The 12,228-nt window shown below is 43.6% G+C and overlaps 1 protein-coding gene across 4 annotated transcripts in view; it reads left to right on the top strand.

The window, feature by feature from the left end:
• The window catches only part of agap1 (ArfGAP with GTPase domain, ankyrin repeat and PH domain 1), a 642,020-nt gene that overhangs the window by 481,317 nt on the left and 148,475 nt on the right, over positions 1-12,228 (top strand). The gene's annotated exons all lie outside the window — the stretch shown is intronic.

Raw genomic sequence — 12,228 nt, 5'->3', positions numbered from 1 at the left:
CTGTTTTGTCAGAAATAGTATAATTAGCAGCAGCATTCCCATCAATGTACAGAAAGAGCTTACCATAGATAGTCACGTTACACAATCCTTAAAAGTTGACCCTTCTTTATCCACGTAGTCTCAAGCTGGGTGGTATGATTTCTACTGAGAAAATCCCTATACTCCAAACTGCTGCTGATCACTTTGCCACGCTCACCATCCAGAGCAAGCCTGTCTTAATAATTCAGCACTGCCTCTGCAAATCAAAATCATACACCATTCTGATGTTGAAATAAGCCACCACACTTTTCATCATAGTAGGAATACCCTACCCAGTAGCACTGTATCTGCGCCTTCATCTCAAGGGCAATAGTAGGTTAAGAAAGCTGCTCACTGCCACCTTCTCGAGGGCACTATGAATGTTGCATTAGATACTGACCTCGCTGCATGCCCTATTGGGAATAAAACGAAATGAAAAAGACAGGAACAGAAACGGAAGACATATTCAGAATGTGGAATCTTTCCTCGGTCTTGACTCACCCCAGATTTGCAGCTGAGGAACAGGTGGATTTGGGATAGGATTTTTGGAAAGACCCACATACATCGCTTGTCTTTAAAATGGCTCTTAATTTGCAGAGGGCCCAAGTTAAAACGATTGCTTCTTGGTTCTGGGTCATTCTCAAAGGCTATGACCCAATGCTGCGTCCCGAACGTTGGTAAAAATACAAGTGGAGTGTGGAATTGGTCACGCGACCCATTGGCCTGATATATTCCTGGTATATTGTTTGACAACATGTTGTAAATTTTATCTACAGATATATGATGAGATGATTCAGTGTTATGCATCACAACAGTGCTGATTGGAGAACTGAATGGTTCTGGAGCACATCAAAATGTTATTTTGGTACTTTTAAATGTTGATTTTCAACTACAGGGAACAATTCATTTAAAAGCCTTAAGAATATCAGTCAAAGTTGCCACATGATGTAAGTGCATTAGGGCAAAACTATTCTTCCTTGCTCATGTATATTGCATGCATAAAAAGCTCACTCAATAAGGCTTTTCCTGTTCTAGGGAGAAGAACACAATGTATTTCTAGTGTGATACCTTTCAATTTTAGTTTACCACCTCAAAGTATCGGTGTTCTTGAAAATGCAAAAGTTGTTACTTGTGATATTGCGATGTCTGCTTTCTACAACCCGTTTCCCAGTTGAGCAGAGATGGGCAAACAGTTATTTATAAGTCCTGCAGCACTTTTTAAATGCTGGCTTTCTGGCCCTTTAAAAAGTAGTAAACAGTTGTTTCTGTGCCACCTTCTTTTTGGGGCTCAGTGACAAGACGGTTCCTGAATTGGTAGATGCTGACTTACTATTCACATTTGTTCTGTGGAGCAGATCAAATGGACGTGACCTGCAAGTAAGTAATCTGAAGAGTCCAGGCTTTAGAAGAGTCACAAATGAAAAATTATCGTCTCTTTCTTTAAACCATAAAAATTGCAATTACCAGTGTAGGAGATTAAATCAGCAGGCATAACCCAAAATATTAAATTGATAAGAAATCATGTTTTTTTTTGCATTTCCATTTCACACATGCTCAGATCAGCTAATCAATCGTTAACTCACGGGCTTTTAAAGTTCACTATTGGTTCCAGATATTTGAAACCTCCATTAGCATTTCTTTCAGTGGAGAGGTTTCACTGAATGTAGTTATTCAGTCATTATTTAAAAGTTAAAATCTAAACTGCCCAAAGTCCTCCTGAACTACAAATCCCAGACAGCTGCTGCAAGATGAAATATGGAATTGCTATTTTCGTTCAGTGTACTGTGAGATGGTGAGATATTTGCTTCCAAGTCACATAGTAGTGGATCAACGTACCATTTTGTAGACTAGTGCACAAAATCTAAATTGATCCTCCAATGTGGTTCTGCATTTAAATATCACACAGCCCAGTTTGAAGAACAGCAAAACCACCCGTCTTCCTTGCCTGCATTTAACTCTTGTTGCATCAAAAGCACCAATTTCATTGCTATATTGTGGCTAGAGTGAAGTTATGTTACAATTGCTGCCACACCACTGAAATTAATGTGAGCATCATGAGAATGTTAAACATGTTTCATAAAGATAAACTCCTGAACAAAATAGAATGCATCATCTTTGTCACATCCAAATGGGATAACTGCGCACTTCCCCACACGAATTATAGATTTATCAATGTAAGGTGTGCTGTGTATATTTTCTAAACATAGTTAGATAGTCTGACGATGTAATCTTCATCTCCCAATTGCACAATCTAGTACTATTTGTAAACCTGAATATAGTGCCTCTTATTCCTTCATCCAAGTGATTAATATATATATTGTGAAATCAGATTTTCCAGTGCAGACCCTAGGGACATGACTTTACTCCTCCCCTCTATGTATTGCTAACATTGCCGATCTATGAATCTCCATTGAGCTATCAGATGGCCAACAGCCCACAGACATCTGTTGCTGAGTAACTTCTGATCCAAGCTCTTGTGTTTTTCCAATAGTTTTCCTTGCAAAGACCTCTCAGGTGCATCCCTGAAGTTTGTATTGACAGTAGTGTGTTCGCTTTATTCGGTCCTCTTTCTGTGCTGTGTGACTCTCTGACATTCTCCAGGAATGTAACGAGATTAGTCAGGCATGATCTGCAATTAATAACATTCTTTGATCAACTCAGTATTTGCTGAGTGATGTCTCTGTCCCAGATGATAGGCTTTAATAATTTCCCCCACAACAAATACAAAACTGACTTTTTAGTTCCTTGGATTTTTTTCCTTCTGTACTTATAAGACATTTGACATTTTCTGTTCAAAATAAATAATTCTTGAATCTGGAGATTTTCAAAAATAATGACTTGGGATGGAAGCTATCAGGCGCTGAGATTTGGTTATTTTAAGACTCCTTATTTTCTTGCAGCATAGCAAACCTGAATTACTTTTATATTTTATTATGTTTTTGTCACCATGAATGGAACTGCAAGGTCTCATTTATGATCAAGTTTGCCATTTTGTCATTGGCTGTTATAGCTTTGTGTGGATTAAATGAATATACGTTCACATTACCCCTTCCTTTCGTTTAATATATTTCCAGTATTTCTTACTCATATTATTTCTGGGGGATGTTTCCCCTATTCTCTTACTGCAGTTAATATTTTTGTTCATGCACTTCATGACTTCTTCTAGTTCTCACACTAAATCCTTAAGACCATAAGGTATAGAAGCAGAATTAGACCATTTGGCCCATCGAGTCTGCTCTGTTATTTCATCATGGCTGATCCATTTCCCTCTCAGCCCCAGTCTCCTCCTGCCTTCTCCCTGTAGCCCTTCAGGCCCTGACTAATGAAGAATCTATCAACCTCTGCCTTAAATATACCCAATGACTTGGTCTCCACAGCTGCCTGTAGCAATGAATTCCACAGATTCACAACTCCCTGGCTAAAGAAATTCCTCCTCATCTCCATTCTAAATGGACACCCTGTGGCGACCCACTTCCTAGCGCACTCGAACCAGCTCACAAATAGCCAGCGCACCGGCACAAAGGCCAGTCCCAAAAGGGCGCCAGGTCTGCTTCACCAACAAAGGCAAAAGCCTGCGGGGTATTGTGAGTACGTGCTCCCTACAGCATCCGTGCCCGGGGAGGGCGGGATCAGGGAGGCTTTAAAGCGAGGCTGTGAAGTTCGAATAAAATCTTCTTTAACTGCAGTTTACCGACTCCGTGTCGTTATTTTAGCGCTGCGTGTAGCACACTGCTACAACCCCTCCATTTTCAGGCTGTGGTCTTAAACACCCCCACCATAGGAAATACCCTCTCCAAATCCACTCTATTGAGCCCTTTCAGCATTCGATAGATTTCAGTGAGGTTACCCCTCATTCTCAGAATCATTCTTCTGATTTCCAGTGCGTAGAGGTCCAGAGCCATCAAATGCTCCTCATATGACAAGCCTTTCAATCCAGGATTCATTTTTGTAAACCTCCTTTGAACTCTCTCCAATATCAACACATCCTATATTAGACAAGGGGCCCAGATCTGCTCTCAGTACTCCGTGAAGCTGACAAATGCTTTATAAAGCCTCAACATTACATCCTTGCTTTTATATTCTAGACTTCTCAAAATGAATGCTAACATTGCATTTGCCTTCCTTACCACCAACTCAACTTGCAAATTAACCTTTAGGGAATCCTGTGCAAGCACTCCCAAATCCCTTCACACCTCAGTTTTTTTGTACTTTCTCCCCATTTAGAAAATAGTCAACTCATTCATGTCTTCTACCAAAGAGCATGACCATACATTTCCTGACACTGTATTCCATCTGTCTAAGTTCTTCAGTAACCTCTCTACTTAAACAAAGCCACCTGCCTTTCCACCTATCTTTTATTCTTCCACAAACTTGGCCACAAAGTCTTTAATTCCATCGTCCAGTCATTGGCATATAATGTGAAAAGAAGCGGTTCCAACACAGACCCCTGTGGAACACCTGCAGCCAATCAGAAAAGGCTCCCTCTATTCCTACTCTTTAGATAGATAGATAGATAGACACTTTATTCATCCCCATGGGAAAATTCAACATTTTTTCCAATGTCCCATACACTTGTTGTAGCAAAACTAATTACATACAATACTTAGTAAAAATATATGCATCTAAATCACTCTCTCAAAAAGCATTAATAATAGCTTTTAAAAAGTTCTTAAGTAGTTTAAATACATTAAATACAATCAACCCCGGCACTTCAACATATCTTACTCCTGGCGGTTGAATTGTAAAGCCTAATGGCATTGGGGAGTATTGACCTCTTCATCCTGTCTGAGGAGCATTGCATCGATAGCAACCTGTCGCTGAAACTGCTTCTCTGTCTCTGGATGGTGCTATGTAGAGGATGTTCAGGGTTTTCCATAATTGACCGTAGCCTACTCAGCGCCCTTCGCTCAGCTACCGATGTTATACTCTCCAGTACTTAGCCCACGACAGAGCCCGCCTTCCTTACCAGCTTATTAAGACGTGAGGCGTCCCTCTTCTTAATGCTGCCTCCCCAACACGCCACCACAAAGAAGAGGGCGCTCTCCACAACTGACCTATAGAACATCTTCAGCATCTCACTGCAGACATTGAATGACGCCAACCTCCTAAGGAAGTACAGTCGACTCTGTGCCTTCCTGCACAAGGCATCTGTGTTGGCAGTCCAGTCTAGCTTCTCGTCTAACTGTACTCCCAGATACTTGTAGGTCTTAACCTGCTCCACACATTCTCCATTAATGATCACTGGCTCCATATGAGGCCTAGATCTCCTAAAGTCCACCACCATCTCCTTGGTCTTGGTGATATTGAGACGCAGGTAGTTTGAGTTGCACCATATCACATATCACCATAGTACTTCCTTTGTCTATCCTACTTGTTATTACTTCAAAGAATTCCAGCAGATCTGTCAGGCAAGATTTTCCCTTGAGTAAACTATGCCTATTTTATCACGTGCCTCCAAGTACCCCAAAACCGCATCCTTAACAATCAACTCCAACATCTTTCCACCCACTGAGGTCAGACTAACTGGCCAATAATTTCCTTTCTTCTCTCTCCTATCTTGAAGAGTAGAGTGACATTTGCAATTTTCCTTTTACTACTTATGCCTTCATAATCTCTGCAGCTTTCTCTTTCCGAACCCCGGGATGTATACCATCTGGTCCAGGTGACTTAACCTACCTTCAGATCTTTCAGTTTCCCAAGACCCATCTCCCTAGTAATGGCAGCTTAATATACTTCTACCCCCAACACTCCAGAATTTCTGGCGTACTGCTAGTGTCTTCCACAGTAAAAACTGCTACAAAATACTTATTCAGTTCATCCACAATTTTCTTGTTCCCCTATTACTACCTCTCCAGTGTCGTTTCCCAGCAGTCTGATATCCACTCTTGCCTCTCTTTTGCACTTTATGAAGAAACTTTGCTATCCTCTTTAATATTGTTCAGTAGCTTACCTTCATATTCCATCTTTTCCTTCTTTATGACCTTTTTAGTTGTCTTCTAAGTTAGTTGTTTTTAAAAGCTTCCCAATCCTCCAACTTCGCACTAATTTTTGCTCTATTGTATGCCCTCTCTTCGGCTTTTACAATGGCTTTGATTTCTCTTGTCAGTCACAGTTGCATCATCCTTTCTCTTTAGGATGTGTCTATCCTGTGCCTTCCAAATTGCTCCCAGAAATCCCAGCCATTGCTGCTCTGCCATTATCTCTGTCGGTGTTCTTTTCCAATCAGTTTTGGCCAGCTCCTCTCTCATGCCTTTGTGATTCCCTTTATCCACTGTAATATTAATACATCTGACTTTAGCTGCCGCTTCTCAAATTGCAGGTTGAATTCCAACATATAATGGTCACTTGTCCCTAATGGTTTCTTTTCGTTAAGCTCTTTAATCAATTTCAGTTCATTGCACAACACCCAATCCAGAATAGGGATTAGCTTTCCACCTAGCTCCCAAAAATCTCTCTTCAGGACTTCCTCGTCTTTCCTACCAAAGCCATTGGTGCCAACATGTACCAAGACTTTCTGGCTGCTCACCCTCCCCCCCTACCCCCCTACTGGACTTAACCATGAGCCACTCTTAACAAGCCTTCTCGTAGGCACTCTACAAATTCCCCTTCTTGAGATCCAGCACCAACCTGATTTTCCCATTCAACCTGCATATTGAAATCCCCTATCACTGTCATAATATTGTCATACATTTTGGCATGCATTTTCTATCTCCTGTAGTAATTTGTAAACAATGTCCTTTCTAGTGTTTGGGGGGGGGGGGGTCTTCTAACCCTTGCAGTTCCCTAGCTCTACCCACAATGATTCAACATCTTCTGGCCCTGTCACCTCTTTCTAATTTTTTGTTTCATTTTTTGCCAATAGAGCCACCGCACCCCCTCTGCCTTACCTGCCTGTTGTTTTGATACAATGTGTATCCCTGGATATTAAGCTCCCAGCTATAATCTTTCAGCCACAATTCAGGGATGCCCACTGCATTGTACATGCCAATCTGTAACTGTGCTACAAGTTCATCTACCTTATTCCATATATCATTTGTATAAAAAACACCTTCAGTCCTGTATTCACCCTTTTCGATTTAGTCCACCTTTTACATTGCAACTCACCCTGTTGACTGCAATTTTGCCCCATCATCTGCTTCTGCTTGCTAGGAGTCTCACTACACATTGCCTTTGTTTGTAAACCAACGACCTCATCCTCTGCACTATCACTCTGGTTCCCATCCCCATGCTAAATTAGCATAAACCCACCCGAACAACTCTAGCAAACCTGCCTACAACGATATTGATCCCCTTGAGTTCAGGTGTAACCAGTCCCTTTTGTATAGGTCATACCTTCTCCAGAAGACATCCCAGTTATCCATAAGTCTGAACCCCTGCTCCCTGCACGCTTCTCTGCCAAATCATCCTACTCTTACCCTCACTGGCGCGTGGCAAGGGCAACAATCCAGAGATTACTACCCTGGAGGTCCTGTTTTGCAGCTTTCCACCTAGCTCCCAAAAATCTCTCTTCAGGACTTCCTCGTCTTTCCTACCAATACCATTGGTGCCAACATGTACCAAGACTTTCTGGCTGCTCACCCTCCTCCCCTACCCCCCGAAAATACCATGGACCTAGTCCAAGACATCCCTGACCCTATCGCACCCACAGAATCTCATCTCTGTTCCTATGACTGTGGAATCTCCAATCAACACTGCAGTCCTCCTCACCTCTTTTCTCTTCTAAGCCACAGCAGCATACTCAGTGCCAGAGACCTGGTCCCTGAAGCTCACCCCTGGTAGGTTGTCCCCCTCAGCAGTATTCAAAGTGGTATACTTATTATTGAGGAGAACGACCACAGGGATACTCTGCACTGGCTGTCCATTTCCCTTCCTTCTGAAATCACCCAGTTACCTGACTCCTGCTATCTAGGTTTATTCAGCTTGCATTAATGTGAGCTTTAGCACAATGAATAAAATGGTTGCATGCTGTGCATTCAGAATTTCAAACTTTGACCCTTATCCATCATCAGTAACATTCCATACTAACCAACTCTATTGGCCTAGACTCTCTTCGGTCGTCTGATTTTCACCAGAAAAAGAATTGAAATTGCCAATCAAAAGATTGGTAGAAAATACAGAACCTATATGCCTCTTAGGTATGCTTGTTTTAATTCAGCGTTTGAAATATCTTTCCCTGATGTTTCCTGTTCCTTGCAGGTGACCTGTTCATTACCCTTCTGCATCTTGTCTGGATAGTCAGCCTTTGTATGTTTGGACTATGTATCTCACCAGGCTATGTTTAGTTCTCAGATAACAGCTAGTCCACACAGAAGCTTTCCTAAAGGTTGTGATCAAGCAAGGAGAACTGGACTTATTTTCATCCTAGGTGACAGCTGAAATGGCACCCAGGCTGAAATTGGGTAATCTGATTTCGGATGAGAGAACCCCAACGGGACTTGCTTAGGCACCACACAGAGACACTACAGAATATGGATTCATCAATGTCCTGAATAACTTCTCTTCTTTCATAAGCACAAAAATACACCCATGGTAATGATGCAGATATCCCCATTCCATCTCTTACCCCTTATCTTTTCTGCAAATTCAATGTGTGTGTTCTCTGTAGGAAAGGTACAGACTCACTTTTCTCTGTCTCTCCCTCTCTCTATCTCTCTCGCTCTCTCTCTCTCTCCATCTCTCGCTCTCTCTCTCTCATCTCTCACCTTTCCTCTCTCTCCTCTCTCTCCTCTCTCGCTCTCTCTCCTCTCACTCTCTCTCTCATCTCTCACCTCTCCTCTCTCTCCTCTCTCGCTCTCTCCTCTCTCTCCTCTTTCCTCTCTCTCTCCTATCTCTCTTTCCTATCTCATGAGATAGTACTGACTTGCTGGTGTCTATCCTTGATTTTACCCTGGTTTTAGTGACTAATAAACCATTTTCATAGACGATAATGTAGGGTTCTTTATAAATTACAGATTAAGAGCAGATACAATCTTGTTTCACCATGTTGTACAATCTATTCCCAAGGGCCCATCAGGTTCACTCCCAAGGTTTAGTGACAACTGGTAGACGACTGCATTAACCATAGCAGCAAATATTGTTTCAGTGGCATCAGTGTTAACATTTGTCATTGACAATTGTTCACCAAAGGAGTACTACAAAATAGATTGTCTGTTTGTTAGCTCATAATTTCCCAACTGCGTGAGGTTAAATACACAACTGACGTGGCTCCTTAAGCACATGTGAGTATCCAAATTCAATAAACTGTCTAGCTAGTATATTTAAAATCCATAAATCACTGAAGGTCAAGAGACTTTATTGAACCTTCACTAGCGAGGGGGACATCATTCTTAGCTTAACACAAAACTACAGGAAGGGAGCATGAACTTACTAATGGTATGATTCCTGTTTGCTTGATTCCTTGAAGATTCCTTGCTTAGAAAATAAAGTGAATTGTTCATAAAAATGAACTTACAATATTTTTCATTGGCTTAATGGTTGATGCAATTTTAAACAGACTTGCATTAAGAAACCATTTAGATAGGATTCATTCTAATCCGTCACTCAGCCAGGTTTTGAAACCTGACCTCTTTGAGAACCATATACAAAGACTTATCATAAAATTATAAAATTACTGAAGCACCTGGAATAGTAACTATGATTAATACAGGACCCTTGTCATGGTGAACTAAGTTATTTCACCTTCTTGTGCTTTGAACATTTTACTTCCATCCACACTGGCCCATCAAATAAAAGTGCTCATAATCTTTCAATTTTGATTGAAATATTTCTGCTAAATGCTTTGTAGTATTGGTGAGGGAAGTAATTAAGTGATGGCTCTATAACAACATTGCAAGCAAACAGCATTGGGCTGTATTGTTGAAATTATAAGATAATTGCAAAACCTGGAGCAATAACTGATTATTACAGGACCCTTGTCATGGTAAGCTGTTATTCCACCACCTTGAGCTTTGAACTATATACTGTATCTAATGATTAAAATGAGGTAGAGGTTAGGTTAATTAACCTTTGTAAATTGTCTCCTGTGTTTAGGTGAATGGTTGATAGGGATGTGGGGAGAACAAAAATGGCGTATTGGTGTGGTCGATGGGGCGGACTTGGAGGGATGAAAAGCTTGTGTCCGTTCTGTATTACCTCAAAAGTCACTTTACTAATAAATAAGCAAGAAATACCAAGAACATGAGATGAAGAGTCACTTTCAAGACTTCTCGTCTCATGTTCTCAATATTAATTGCTCGCTTGCTTATTCATTTATTTATTTATTTTTGTGTTAGCACATTTTGTTGTCTTTTGCACACTGGCTGAAAGCCCAGTTGGTGTGTTTTTTTAATGATTCTATTGTGGCGACCCACTTTCTGCGCAGGCAGCAGGCAAACCAGCTCACAAATAGCCAGCGCGCGGGGGGAGACTTTGGTAATGCACCTCTGATGTCATTTCCGCCCGGAGAGGGCGGGCGCTAGGGTTTAAATGCCAGTGCCGCGAAGTTTGAATAAACTAGTCTCGAAACGACTTACCGACTGCGTGTCGTTGTCTCTAACTCTGTGTGTAGCACATCGCTACATTGGTGACCCCGACAGTCCAAACGGGATTTGGACCAAAGATGACTGACTCTTCATCTGTTCACACAGTTTCGCTAAAACTGCCGACTTTCTGGATGCTGCGACCACGCGTGTGGTTTAGCCAAGCAGAAGCCCAGTTCCAGATTCGGCAGATATCTTCTGATTCCTCACGTTACTATCACATGGTGAGCGCCCTTGACCAGGAGACGGCTGCCCAAGTTGCGGATTTCATACTGTCGCCCCCGGAAGAAGGCAAATATGAAGCATTCAAAGCGCTGCTCATTGGGACCTTTGGCCTCTCGCAGCATGAGCGGGGTGCCCGCCTGCTTCACCTGGACGGTTTGGGAGAGAAACTGCCGTCGGCTTTGATGAACAAGATGCTGGCCCTGGCTGACGGACACAAGCCTGCCTCATGTTCGAGCAAGCATTCCTAGAGCAACTGCCCGAGGACATACATCTGCTGCTGACCGATGCAGATTTCAGCGACCCCCGGAAGGTGGCGGCCCGGGCAGACGTGCTGTGGAAAGCCAAGAGGGAGAGCATGGCATCCGTCAGTCAGATTACCAAGCCACGCACCCAACAGCGAACCAGACCAGGCCTGGCAGGGGGGTGCACACAACACAGAGGCAGGAGTGAGGAAGACAATGAACAGTGGTGTTTCTACCACCAGCGGTGGGGCACAAAAGCCCGCTGTTGTCACCCGCCCTGCAAGGGCCAGGGCCAGAGCCAGCTGCTAATGACTATGGCGGCTGGCCGCCAGGACAGCCTCTTGTACGTCTGGGACAAACAGTCAGGACACCGTTTCTTGGTCGACACCAGAGTGGAAATCAGCGTCTTGCCCCCGACGGGGTACGACACTTGCAACAGGAAGCCAGGACCCACCCTGAGGGCCGCAAACGGCAGCACGATACGGGCCTACGGCACCCGCACAATGCAGCTGCAGTTCGGTGCCAGCTGGTTCACGTGGGACTTCACACTGGTCGCCGTGGCCCAACCACTCCTGGGGGCAGACTTATCACCCCGTTCGGCTTGTTCGAGTTCCTCCGAATTCCGTTCGGCCTGAAGAATGCCGCACAGACGTTCCAGCGGCTAATGGATGCGGTGGGACGCGACCTGAACTTTGCGTTCATCTAATTGGACAACATCCTTATAGCCAGCAGTAGTCACCAGGAGCATCTGTCCCACCTCCGCCAGCTCTACTCCTGCCTGAGTGATTTCGGCCTCACGATCAACCGGGCCAAATGCCAGTTCGGTCTTGATACCATTGACTTTCTGGGCCACAGGATTACCAAAGACGGGGCAACACCTCTGCCCACCAAGGTAGACGCGATCCACCACTTTGCCCGGCCCAACACGGTCAAAGGCCTGCAGAAGTTCGTTGGTATGGTGAACTTCTACCACCGTTTCCTCCCCTCAGCAGCCTGTATCATGCGCCCTTTGTACACTCTGATGTCGGGTAAAGACAAGGACATTACTTGGGACGAGGAGGCCGCGGCCGCTTTCGTTAAAGCCAAAGAAGCCTTGGCAGATGCCGCAATGCTGGTGCACCACAGAACGGACGTTCCGACCGCACTCACGGTGGACGCATCCAACACAGCAGTCGGTGGGGTGCTGGAGCAGCTCATCGAGGGGCGCTGGCAACCCTTGGCGTTCT

The sequence above is a fragment of the Hemitrygon akajei genome, chromosome 5, assembly GCF_048418815.1.
Source record: "Hemitrygon akajei chromosome 5, sHemAka1.3, whole genome shotgun sequence".
Lineage (NCBI taxonomy): Eukaryota > Metazoa > Chordata > Chondrichthyes > Myliobatiformes > Dasyatidae > Hemitrygon > Hemitrygon akajei.
This window is presented reverse-complemented; position numbering and strand designations above follow the sequence as displayed.